This window comes from Lygodium microphyllum, chromosome 26, assembly GCF_053477565.2.
Source record: "Lygodium microphyllum isolate KBCC chromosome 26, Lygodium_microphyllum_v1.1.10, whole genome shotgun sequence".
Lineage (NCBI taxonomy): Eukaryota > Viridiplantae > Streptophyta > Polypodiopsida > Schizaeales > Lygodiaceae > Lygodium > Lygodium microphyllum.
The window spans coordinates 22,298,458-22,310,702 of record NC_141160.1 but is presented as its reverse complement, the minus strand read 5'-3'; positions in this window follow the sequence as shown (position 1 = coordinate 22,310,702).

Genomic DNA, 12,245 nt, shown 5'->3' with positions numbered 1-12,245 from the left:
GTGACAGAGTTGGGTCTTCCGCGTAGGCTTCCAACCATCATGCAAACTAGTACTGAGGGTGTGTCCTTGGGCTTGCCAATCACTTGATGGATTGTTAACACTCCTCATTGTCAGAGAACGGCAGGTCGATGGTAGCAAGAACATGCATCTAGTCTCGTAGGTCCTCGGGACATGAGATATACTTGATTAAGGGCCCATAGGATTTCTTAATTTGGTCGCCGTCACCCTTCAGCATGGTGGAGATGGTATCTAGATCAACTGGAGTGGTCGTCCAGGTGTCCATCTCTACCCTTACAACCTCCGTTCGATTACCTACGAAGATGAGATCGTTGCCCCAGTCTTATATGATTCTCGCATTGCACATCCAGGGTCGACCTAGCAAGATGTCATAGTCCACTCCCTTCATGACTATAAAGTCAACAGAGAAGTGGACTCCTACGATCTTCACTAGCCAATTCTTTAACACACCGAATGGTTTCACCTTTATTCCGTTAGCTACTGTGACGTTGAACCTAGCAGTCTTGACCAGCGGGTCACCCCAAGTTTGGAGTACCACATGGCTTATCACACTAACCCCCCATGTGTCTACGATTTTCTTTTGAAAGGGAGTGACAGATCGAAGGTTGGACTCGAGAGCTATGGCAGGAGAGCAAGAGCAAGAAAGGGAGAGACTAGAAATGGAAACTCCAACCGTTCAGAATGTGTGACCGGGCCTTCTTTTATTCAAACTGTCACTAAAAGAATAAATAATAAAGTGACGGTGACGGGTGCCCGCCACCTGCAGTGTGCAGTGGCGGTGACTATCAGTGTAGTAATACACGGGCGGCTAGGCAGAGGCGCCTTTACCCCCAACAACCTCCCACTTAAAGGCAAATCTGTCCTAATGAGGAGTGAAAAGAAAAAGAAAAAAGACCGTACAACATGTACACATGTACAATAGGATGAGGAAAGACGTCATCTCATCCCACGCCCATCAACCTCTTGAGGAAGGCAAAGTGCTCTATAGAGAGGCTTTTCGTGAGCAAATCTACAGAATTCTGGTCAGTCGCGATCTTGACAAGATCAACAGACTTGTCCTCAACGACCCCACGTATGAAGTGATACCTCACCTCAATGTGTTTCGTCTTCACATGGAAGACCAGATTCTTGGCCGGATTCTTGGCTAACTGAATAACACTCATAGAATCCGAATGCAGTGTAGGGATAGCATCAATACCAAGGTCAACAACTAAACAACCCAACCAAATGGCCTCCTTGCAAGCCTCAGTGGTTGTAACATACTCGACCTCTATAGTAGAAAGGGTCGTGCATTTCTGCACCCTAGACATCCAAGAAATAACACCTCCAGCATAGGTGAATCCATAGCCGGAAGTGGACTTCCTACTATCTGCATGTCCTGCATAATCAGAGTCAGTGTACCCCACGACTCCTGTATCCTGACTGCCATAGCATATGCATATATCTGTAGTGTCCTTCAGGTACCTCATGTTACCCTACACGGCATCCCAATGCTTCTTGCGAGGTGTAGCCATATAGCATGCCACAACACCAACTGCAAAGGCAATATCTGGACAAGTGGCTATCATGGCATACATAAGACTGCCCACTACATATACATAGGGAATCTTGGCCATCTCGGCCTTCTGCTCTTCTGTCTGTGGACAATCAGCCTGTGATACCTTCACACAAGAAGGCAATGGACAGCCAATAGGCTTTACGTCTTGCATGCGGAAGCGCTCAAGGACTTTATGAATGTACTCCCTCTGTGACAAGTAGAGGAGTCCCTGATGCCTGTCGCGTGTAACGCGCATACCAAGCATGTGAGCGGCATGTCCTAGATCATTCATCTCAAAGCTCTTCTTGAGCTAAGCCTTAAGAGCATCTAGCTCATCATGAGCTTTTACTACTATCAACATATCATCCACATAGAGTACCAAAATCAATAAAGAACCATCACGAGCTTTCTTCGTATAAAGACATGGATCCATAGCACTCCGGATGTAATCTTGTGACTACATAAAGGCATCAAACTTATGATACCACTCCCTAGGTGCTTGTTTCAAGCCATAAAGACTTTTCTTCAATTTGCACACTAGGTGCTCCCTGTCAAGTTTTGCAAAGCCCTTAGGCTGCTCCATATAAATCTCATCATGCAAGTCCCCATGTAAGAAAGTCGTCTCGACATCCATCTGGTATAAATCCAAGTCAAGCTGAGCAACCAAAGCCATGACTAAGCGCAGGGTGGTCATCTTAACCACAGGAGAAAAGACCTCATCAAAGTCCACACCATGCTCCTGCTTAAAACCCTTTGCTACCAATCTAGCCTTGTATGCCGGCTTGGGATGTCCAAGGGTACTTTTTAGCTTGTACATCCACTTGCATGGCAAAGCCTTCTTAACCGTAGGCAAGGAAACCAAATCCCAAGTGTCATTCTTATGCAAGGAGTCTATCTCAGACTGCATAGCCCTCTCCCAGGAGTGGCTGTCACCCCTGGGCATAGCCTCATCATAAGTGAAAGGTCTTGTGCATCTGTAACCAAGACATAATGCATCGAGGGCTGAAATCTATCTGGTGGACGTCTGTCTCTATTAGACCATCTCATGGTAGGCTCTGCTACCTGCCCAGCTGCCTGTCCAACGCCCTGACCATGAGCATCTACTGCAGCTATAGGCTGTCCAATTGGTTGTGCCGGAGCTCTCGACTCCTCCTGAAATATGACCCTGCGGATCTCAATAGCTCTCTCAGGCTGCCTATGCATCTTGTCTTCATGGAAGACTACATCATGACGGCGGATGACTTTCCGCGCCTACGGATCCCAGAGACGGTAACCCATCTCGCCTGCATCCCCATAACCAAGAAAAATGCATTTGACACTTTTGGGATCTAGCTTACTTCTCTTGTCCTTGGGCACATGGCAAAATGCCTCACATCCAAAGATATGGAGATGCACATGGGAGGGGGGTTTTCCAGTCCATACCTCCTCTGCAACCTGGAAATCCAAACCACTAGAAGGTGATCTGTTTATGACATGCACAGCTCTACTAGCTGCCTCAGTCCAAAAGCTCTGTGGTAAGCCTGCATGACTAAGCATACTGCATACACACTCCTGGATGGTTCGATTCATCCGCTCATCCAAACCATTCTCGGGGGGTGTAGGGAGCGGTCAACTGACGCTTAATACCCCTCTCATCACATAACTGCTCAAAAGCACGTGAGACATACTCACCCCCATTATCTGTCCTTAGGCATTTTAGCCTATACCCAGACTGGTTCTCAACCAATGCAAGCCATCTCTGAAACACAGCCAAGACATCGGATTTCAGCTTAATGGAATAAGCCCAAACTTTTCGTGAAAAATCATCTATGAACGTAACAAAATACTTTGCACCACCCATAGATTGACAAGGCATGGGACCACAAATATCTGAATGTATCAATGCCAAGGGCTCACTCATGCGTGGCCTACCAGACTTCTTATGCATAGACCTAGTCTGCCTGCCATAAAGACAATGCTCACATGAATCAAAACATGCATAATCAAGGGATGGTAAGTACTGCAAACCAGAAAGCATTTTCATTCCCTTCAAAGACATATGGCCCAAACGGGCATGCCAAAGAGATACATGTGGGATAGAACCCACAGACAAAACATGATCAAGGGAAGAAGCTAATACAATCAAGGGGTAGAGACTGCCAGCCTTGGCACCTCTCGCAATCACAAGTCTGCCACGAGTGATCTTCCATGCAGAGTCTCCAAAAGATACATGATAACCTGCGTCATCAAGCTATCCAACTGACATGAGACTGTGTGTCAAAGCAGGTACATGATGTACATCCTGCATAACAAAACTGCTGCCAAAAGTAAATTGCAGCCTAACATCACCAATGGCCACAATAACAAGAGAGCTGTCATCAGCCAAGTGCACATTACCCGAAACAGTATTGTATGAATGAAACCACTCTCGGCAAGGTGTCACATGAAAGGATGCACATGAGTCCAAGAGCCAACAATATGCATACATAGAGTGTATCTCTGTCATCTCCGAAGCACTAGAAGAAGCTCCAAGGATATAATCATCATCATCAACATCCTCAGGTTGCATAACATTGATCTCTTCAATTTTAACACTCGACTTTGCAGGCACTATGCTACGATCAGAAGACTTATCCTGCACTTTTTCTTTACCCTTATCTTTGCGCCTTTTATTGCGCAATTCATGGCATTGTGGCCTAATATGGCCCTTTTTCCCACAATGGTGACAAGTAACATCTACATTCCTGCCACGGGATTTGCTACATGACTTCCCACGAGACTTGGACCGAGATTTATGAGATTCCCATCCATGGCCACTACCACTGCCATGCTTTCCATATCCATCATTCCTGCCTCTAACTATCATAGCATGAGACACATGAGAGGCATCCAAATTCTTACGGTTAACCTCTTCCTATAGAAGAGCACTCTCAACATCAGATAATTTCAAGGTAGCAGTAAAGGCACATAATGCAATGCGGAATACATCCCATGACTCATTAAGAGTACCAAGCAAGAAAAGAGAAGTGACATCCTCTGCAAAAGTGATGTCCTGCGAAGTCAAGTTCTTGAGTATAGCATGGAGCTGGGTCAAGTGAGCAGACATAGTCACATTCTCCTTCATGCGTAAATCCATAAGCTGCTTCAGCCAATACATCTGACTCGCTGGACTTTTCTTGTCATAGAGATTTTTGATTTTTTTCCACAACTGCCATGCACTCTGTTCTTCCTCAAAGTCATTATAGTGAACATGTTCTGTGAGAGACAATACAATAGTGGACTTGCATAACTCATCAAGCTCAAGCCATTCCTCATCTGGCATAGTTACAGGCGGATGCCCGCTTAACCTCAAAGGTTTGATCTGCGATTTCTACACCAACACGTGCCAAATCTGGCTCTTCCAAATATAGTTATTCGTATCATCAAGCTTAGTGATGTTGAAAATAGCATGATCAATGGACGAACTCACCATAATATATGCTGGAAGACTGTAGACAGTTCAAAACTGCTTGTTGTTCATTATAGAAAATAACCAAAAAATCACCAAAATCGAGAAAAAATGGCGAGAAAAGTGAAACCAAAGCTATTGCCCACCAAGTACTAGCAAAATTACATCATTTCAGAGTGTTTCAGTATGAAAAATTCATGTCAGTCCATACCTATATGCTTGCTGTAATAAATTTCAAATTTCAGTAAAAGAGAGCTAACAGTGCCAAAATCGAATCCCAAGGCAATCAGATATTGTCAAGACCAAAGCCAGCATCATGCGGGTATAGCATAAGCATATGACAGTCGATAAGCATGAATCCAACACCCAAGTATGTCATACAAACATCTGTGAGTGAGTAGGCACACCCCCCAGTCAACAGGGCAAAGTGTTCCTACCACTACCAAAACTTGACACAAGTAGGTGTCAGTTCACAAAGATACGAATCCAAAACTGAGACTTAGCTCATAAGTATACAATGAACCAAGACATATGATGTATCATCCCAAAAGGTAAGAAATCCCAAAGTCTCAAGTGTCTGTAAACTGCTCAATGGCATGTAATGGCTCAATGCATAAAAGTACCTCTTACTCATTGTCTGATAAGCATTCAAGAATGCTCCCACTGGCACAAAAGTCGTATGTACAAGCTCAAGAGCTCAAGCCAAGGCAAGACACAGTGCCAATGACATAAGTCCAAGATAATACATCAATAGTACATCTCGAACATATAGGCAGTAGAGCATCCGTATGTAGCATCCATAAGCATGTAAGACATCAAATACATCCCAATCCAAACTCTGACAAGCCAAGTAACATCCAAGACTACTCCAGATAATCCAAAATGCATCCAAGGTGGAGCTTCAATGAGCACTCAAGCTCAACGTATGCATAGGATAATCAACCGTGACATGAGCATCAAGCCATAGGCAACGGGTATGCATAAACCCAAGAAGCATCACTGTCAAAGCATATACCAATGTCAATATGTGTGGGCTGAAATAAGCTCAAGCTTCCAAAAGCATCTAGATTCAATGACAAGCTCAAAGTCATCCCTCGATGATCAATACATCATAGCATAACCCAAGACATACATCCAAAACCAATAGGCGTATGTCAAACCATGAAAGATAGCTTCAGTCCAAGAGTATTCAGCATGCATTTACTATTATTAACTGTGTATTTCCAGCCCCAAAATCAAGCCAAAATCATAGCATTACATGTAGCTTCAATCCCCCAATCAATCAAGATGCAATAGGCATTAAACTGGTTATGTAGTCATGCCCAAACAAGCATAGGCATACAAATACATGTTGTCTCAAACCTAAAATCTGTTGCAAAAGATTCTGTCATCAGAATTTGGCAAATCCGACATCACCATCACGTCTAGAGTGTGCCAAAACCCCAACTTAGACTCTTACCTTGCCTGAATCGGGTTCCGAATGCCCGAGATATGACGAAAAGAGTGATTTTTGGGCCAGATTTTGAAAAGGTGCAAAAAAAACGTGAGCTAGCTGGGGGGGTCTGCTGTCCGACATGTCAACAATGGGGCACAAATGAGGGCCAAAGAAGGCTTACACCAAGCCTTAGCAAGCCGCCTTGATAGGCTGGAAGCAAGATCCAAGTGAAGGAAGCTCCAAGAGATGTGAGCTATGGCTGCCCACAACTTGTTTACAACTTATGAGACCTGAAAACTGAAGTATACCCTGAAGAAAAAGATCAAATACCTCTGATCTAATTCCCTGAAGGTACCCAACAATGCCGGGAAGATGCTCTAGAAGCCGAGGAGGGATGGGAGCTCGAAGGAGTCGGATATGGCTGCTGGGAAGGAGACCCAATGCAAGTAGGGAGTCGATGAGATGCTGAGAATGCCATGAACCAAGCTTAGGAAAGCAAAGCTCTAATACCTGTTGAAAGGGAGCGACGGATTGAAGGTTGGACTCGAGAGCTATGGCATGAGAGTAAGAGCAAGAAAGGGAGAGACTAGAAATGGGAACTCCAACAGTCACAATGTGTAACCGGGCCTTTCTTTATTCAAACTGTCACTAAAAGAATAAAGAATAAAGTGACGGTGATGGGCGCCCACCACCTATAGTGTGCAGTGGCAGTGATTATCAGTGTAGTAATACACGGGCAGCTAGGTAGAGGGGCCTTTATCCCCAACACCTTTCTTATGACATCTCTAAGAGCCAAGACCGGTATGATTGTATACATCTCTATGCCTTCCCAGAACGCATCGATATGCAAGGACTTAGGCATGAAGTGCAGCATCAGTCTCGGTATTTGCATTTCTGTGTTATGCTCGTGTAAGTCTACCGTAGCTTGCTCATTTGATTCTTCGACCCATTGTTTTAGCTCTTACCATAGCGTTGGATGCTGCCTAAGCAGGTCTCCTAAGCTTAGAGTCGCAGGGATGGTCACTAATGTATCAGGGAGGTTGCTAGCTACTTTCCTCTCTCCTGACTAATTTGCTGGCCCTATAGTATTTAGACTTTGTCTAAGCGGCATTGCTTGTGGCGCAGTCACATCCCTCGATTTTGATCGTGGGGGTGAGACTAGCGTGCTTATACTTGAGAGATCATCGACCTCGTCTTTTGGTATGGGCTCAACGTCTTTTAGGTGCTCTTGGGCTTCCTTCACCCACTCTTTCACTTTCTCGATGGCTTTGAGTTGGCACTTCAGGTTGGGATACTCCCTAACCTTAGCACTTCCCTCTTCAACCATCTTTGGAGCTAACATTTCTACCTCTGCGTCAATGACTTTCTTTCCAACAAGCAGTATTGTGGCCCTTTCGATTTCGAGTGTGGCCTTAGCATCTGGTCTCTTCTGCCCTCGTCTCTGACTCTTCTTTCTAATTGAGGTTGTGTCGAGATTGCTAGGCCCTGGCAATGATATGCCAGCCTGCTTTGTCTGTGCATCGATCATGACATGCAATGGGATAGGTGTGGCCTCCCCATCGAGTGTCTTGACACCGAACAACCCCAATAGAATCGATGGCTCATTTGCCAAACTAGAGGATGGCTTTCATCTAAGGCAATTGACAAAGAGATGAGTGACTCCACACTCAGTGCATCTTAGATTAGTCTTCTCTCTATTTGCTTGCTCCCTCTCAGAGCAATGCAAAGAAATGTGGCCTGGGTCACCACAAGTCCAACACACGATTGGCTCTTAGGTCTGTCCTCCTAGGCCTCTACCTCTCCCTCTACCTAACGCCATCACCAGTACTAGCCAGTAGTCCATAAGGACTTTCTTGCCTTCTTCGTCATATGACCCGGGTCGTTCGGCTCTTCCACATAGTGAACTAGAGTGTCACTCGGTGGATGGGTTACGTAGGGTCCGGGTGGTCTATGAATGCTTTTAGGGTTTATCTCCATCCAAGGATGATCGGCTTAGTGTCATCAGGCGCTTGGAGGGCCAATGGGGTTTCCCTTTCAAAGAAGTTCAGTAGCCTATTCGCAAGGTAGGATTGACCGTAAGGCTAGGAGTATGGGAGTCTCCGAGAGTTAATCGACAATGCATGGCATCATGTCCGAACCTATCGTAGTTAGCGCAAGGCCATGACCTAGGGTCCTGACACTTGGCTGGTAGGTGGTTTCCGCCACAATACACGCATTGGACGTGTGGGCACATTGGTCATCTCATCATCTCTTGCAATTTGACTATGTCCATCTTCATTTCTGTTGGCTCTTGTCCTGAATCAATGCTCTTCCCTTTATCCTGAGCACTTGAGCCCGACCTCTCGATTGGCATTGAAGCTCTCTTGGAATTCCTAGCATTGGACTCTTCTCGATTCGAGCTCCTCGAGCTTCTCTCTTTGAGCTGGTCATCCACTCTAATAGCTTCCTCACAAACCCTTGCCAGCGTATCCTGCTGCAAGCTCGAGTTGCTTGCCAAGGCTTTGTAGAGCTCTTCACTTAGTATTTTGTTAAGAACACTGTGGACATTGCTCTTTCGGTTGGTCTCTCGCCCATAGGGATTCACTTGAAGAGGCTTCTCACATGGATCATGTAATCTCAAATGTCCTCTTTCTCTCTCTGCTTGACATTCATGAGTCACACTAGTAGGTTATCAGAGTATCCTAGTTCGAAGAATCTCTTAATGAAGAGATTTTTTAGGCCATTGAAATTGGCTTACTCAGCAACATCTAAACTCGTGTACCAAGTCCTATCCTTATTGCCTAAGCACAGACCAAAAGCTTGTGAGTGTTGAGTGAGATCAGTGAGGCCGTTAGCCTCGCAAACCTACTCGAACTGCTCTACGAAGCTATACAGGTCATCATTCACCTGGTATTTATCTAGCTGCTTTGCTACTACAGGAATTTTCAATTGGCTCTTAGAGCCTTGACTGACTCCTAACCCTTCCAATAGCGATGTTGCTAACACTGCAGCATTTTGCTCCACTGCCATGTTATCTAGCAGTCGCTTGGTTAGAAGCTCACTCAGCATGAGATCTCCTTCTGGCACTCTCGTTCTCTGTTCCATTTCTGCCTGCTAGGGCCAGTGCTCTCTGGATCTCTCACATTTCTGTGCTCTGGCGTAAGCTCCTAGTTTGCTAATCCTGGTTGTAAGTGACTATGACTATGCCTTGCAGAGCTTGGTGCGCTAGTTTCCTCTCCTCCTCAAGGTCCGCTATGATGTCCTCAGCAGGTCTATTGTGATGTTCTAACAGGATTTGAGCATCATACTTGCTCATTAATTGTTGGATTGCCTTAGGAAAGTCTCCTAGGTCAAGTTCTTCGTCGCTTTTACAATCTGAGCTGCCCTCTGCGATGTCTAAGATTTCCTGTTCTGCCAGATTGTTGATCAGATTGATGAGGTCGTGCAGATCCACTTCCTTAATATAGTGTCGGTCCTTGCTACGTCTGGCTTTTCTATTGTGTTCTTCACTGGGTCCTACACTTGGGGATTTGATCACCTATATATATCTCGTGATCTTCTCTTACTAGTGGGTTCTTTCAAGTTATTATGTCTAAGTGAGTTCCTTGTTAATTACAAACAGTCCTCAACTTATCTTCACTCTATGTGGATGTGTGTACTCTTTTCCGTGCACTGTGCGCAATCAGGCTTTAAGCTTTTCTTAAGTGTGTTTCGAGTGTTGGAAATCAGAGTGAGTGAGAAAACAAGGTGTCTAAAGAACTCTTGCACTCTCGTTCTTGGGTTTGGCCTGATAGGCTTATATGTTCGGTTTCTGGCCTGCTTCACCGGTTTATAGGGTTTTCGCTGCGCCTTCCGCTCAGTCAAGATTCGTTTAGGAGTTTATGAGTCCAACTGATGCCGCTCACAGGTTGGATCGCTAGATAATCGACTAGCGTCGCTCCTACATCTACGTCTTGCTGATTCTTCTATTCCTTGCACTAGAAAGGTGTTTCAAGTGTCTGTATGGCCTTCAGAGGTTCGTACGGTCGATGTCTAGGTGGGTCTCGTCCAGAATTTAAAAATTTTGGAAAAATCAAAGTCAGCCCAATAGGTCCAAATTGCAAGGGCCGAGTGTATGACTTGGATGGGCGGAGTGAAACTGGGCCGAGTTGGGAGGGCCGAGTGGCCGAACAGGACAGGACCGAGTTGAGTAGATTGAGGCCGAATGGCCAAGGGCCGAGTCCAGGTGGGCCAAGTGTCTGCATGTCTGAAGAATGAGCAAGGCCGAATCGATCGGGCTGAGGAGGCCAAAAACAAGTGGCCGAGGATCAATTCTGGGACAACTCACCCCAAAATCAAGCCACTTGAACGAGTCAAACATGGTGCGTTTCTTGTCGAATTGATAAAAATTTTGACGAATCGAGAGATTCAAGGCTTTATACTTGTCAAGCACTTCCAGATCGCATCTATGGATGAAGAAGGGTTGGGTGTACCTGTAGTGGGCAACGAACTCGTCTGTAGCAAGATTGAAGCGAATCCACATAATGGAGCTCTCTCTCTCTCTCTCTCTCTCTCTCTCTCTCTCTCTCTCTCTCTCTCTCTCTCTCTCTCTCTCTCTCTCTCTCTCTCTCTCTCTCTCTCTCTCTCTCTCTCAAAACCAGGGTTTCAAATGAGCTCTCCCTTGGCCTCCTAGCTATTAAACCCCTTCCCGGCAAAGGTCTTGTCACTCCTATTTACTCACTTGTCGACCTTAGTCCCCTAGAGCACTCTTTTTTCCCCATTTTTCTTAATTTATGCCTTGTTTGGGCCTGTTTTATAGTAGTAAACCCTACACTTTTCTAATTCGATTTATTAATCCTAACCTACTCTAAATGCAACAAGAATCGAAAGCAAAGTACTTAAATGATTTCTCCTACTCTCCTAATCATCAAAAACTAAAAATACTTATTTGTAGCATGGATTAAAAACCCAAAACCTCTAATCTATCTCAAGCTCCGGTTCGAGGATAAAACCCTTACTTTGATGCTCAATTTGAAGCACGCAAGCACTCAAGCTTGAATCCGCCATTTGTCTCGACAACAGAACCAAAATGTAGGAAGCTCACGCTCAACCGCCAAGACCCACATACCGCTTATTCCTTCAAATGTTTCAAGCGAGCACTAATGGCTACCTCTCACATAGCTGACGTGCTATCCCTCTCTACGAGTGTAGTGAGCTTACCTTGATGCCCAATTGAGTTGCTTCCTCTCTCAAGCACTCCGATAGCTCCACGATTCATGATGCAAGCTTAAGCATCCTCAAGCCTCTTCCTCCACACCTTTCACTTGCTTTTACCTTTAACTTGATTTTAGAGGCCATCCCTGCGCCTTTCCTTGTTCTCCGTTCTGCTTCTCCCATTGCATCCGTATTTTACTTCTTTTTTTTCCATCTCGAGCTAGGGTTAACAACTACACAAGACCACTCAAGATGTTGTTCACCTTCATTAGGTCCAATCACCTTGATCAAGGTGATCTGCACTTAGCTTACATTGCACATAAAACTTAGGATAAATCTACTCAAGTTGATCCTTCACCTTATTTAACACCCATTACCTTAATCGAGCCGCCTTCATCTATGAAAATACAAACTAGAAAAAACACATTCTTAACCATCACTATCAACTTAGCACTACTCAAGTTGATCTTCATCTCAATTGGGTTACATCATAACCACTCTCGAAAAACAACTCAAGGTGATCAAGCTATTAGCTTAACTAGAAATCGACCTTGACTTGACTTCTCCACTTGAGGTAGCAAACTCTTACTACACTTGCATCATATGCAATGTATCCTCATATCGTTGTCACAATACAAACTCTATATGTACCACAT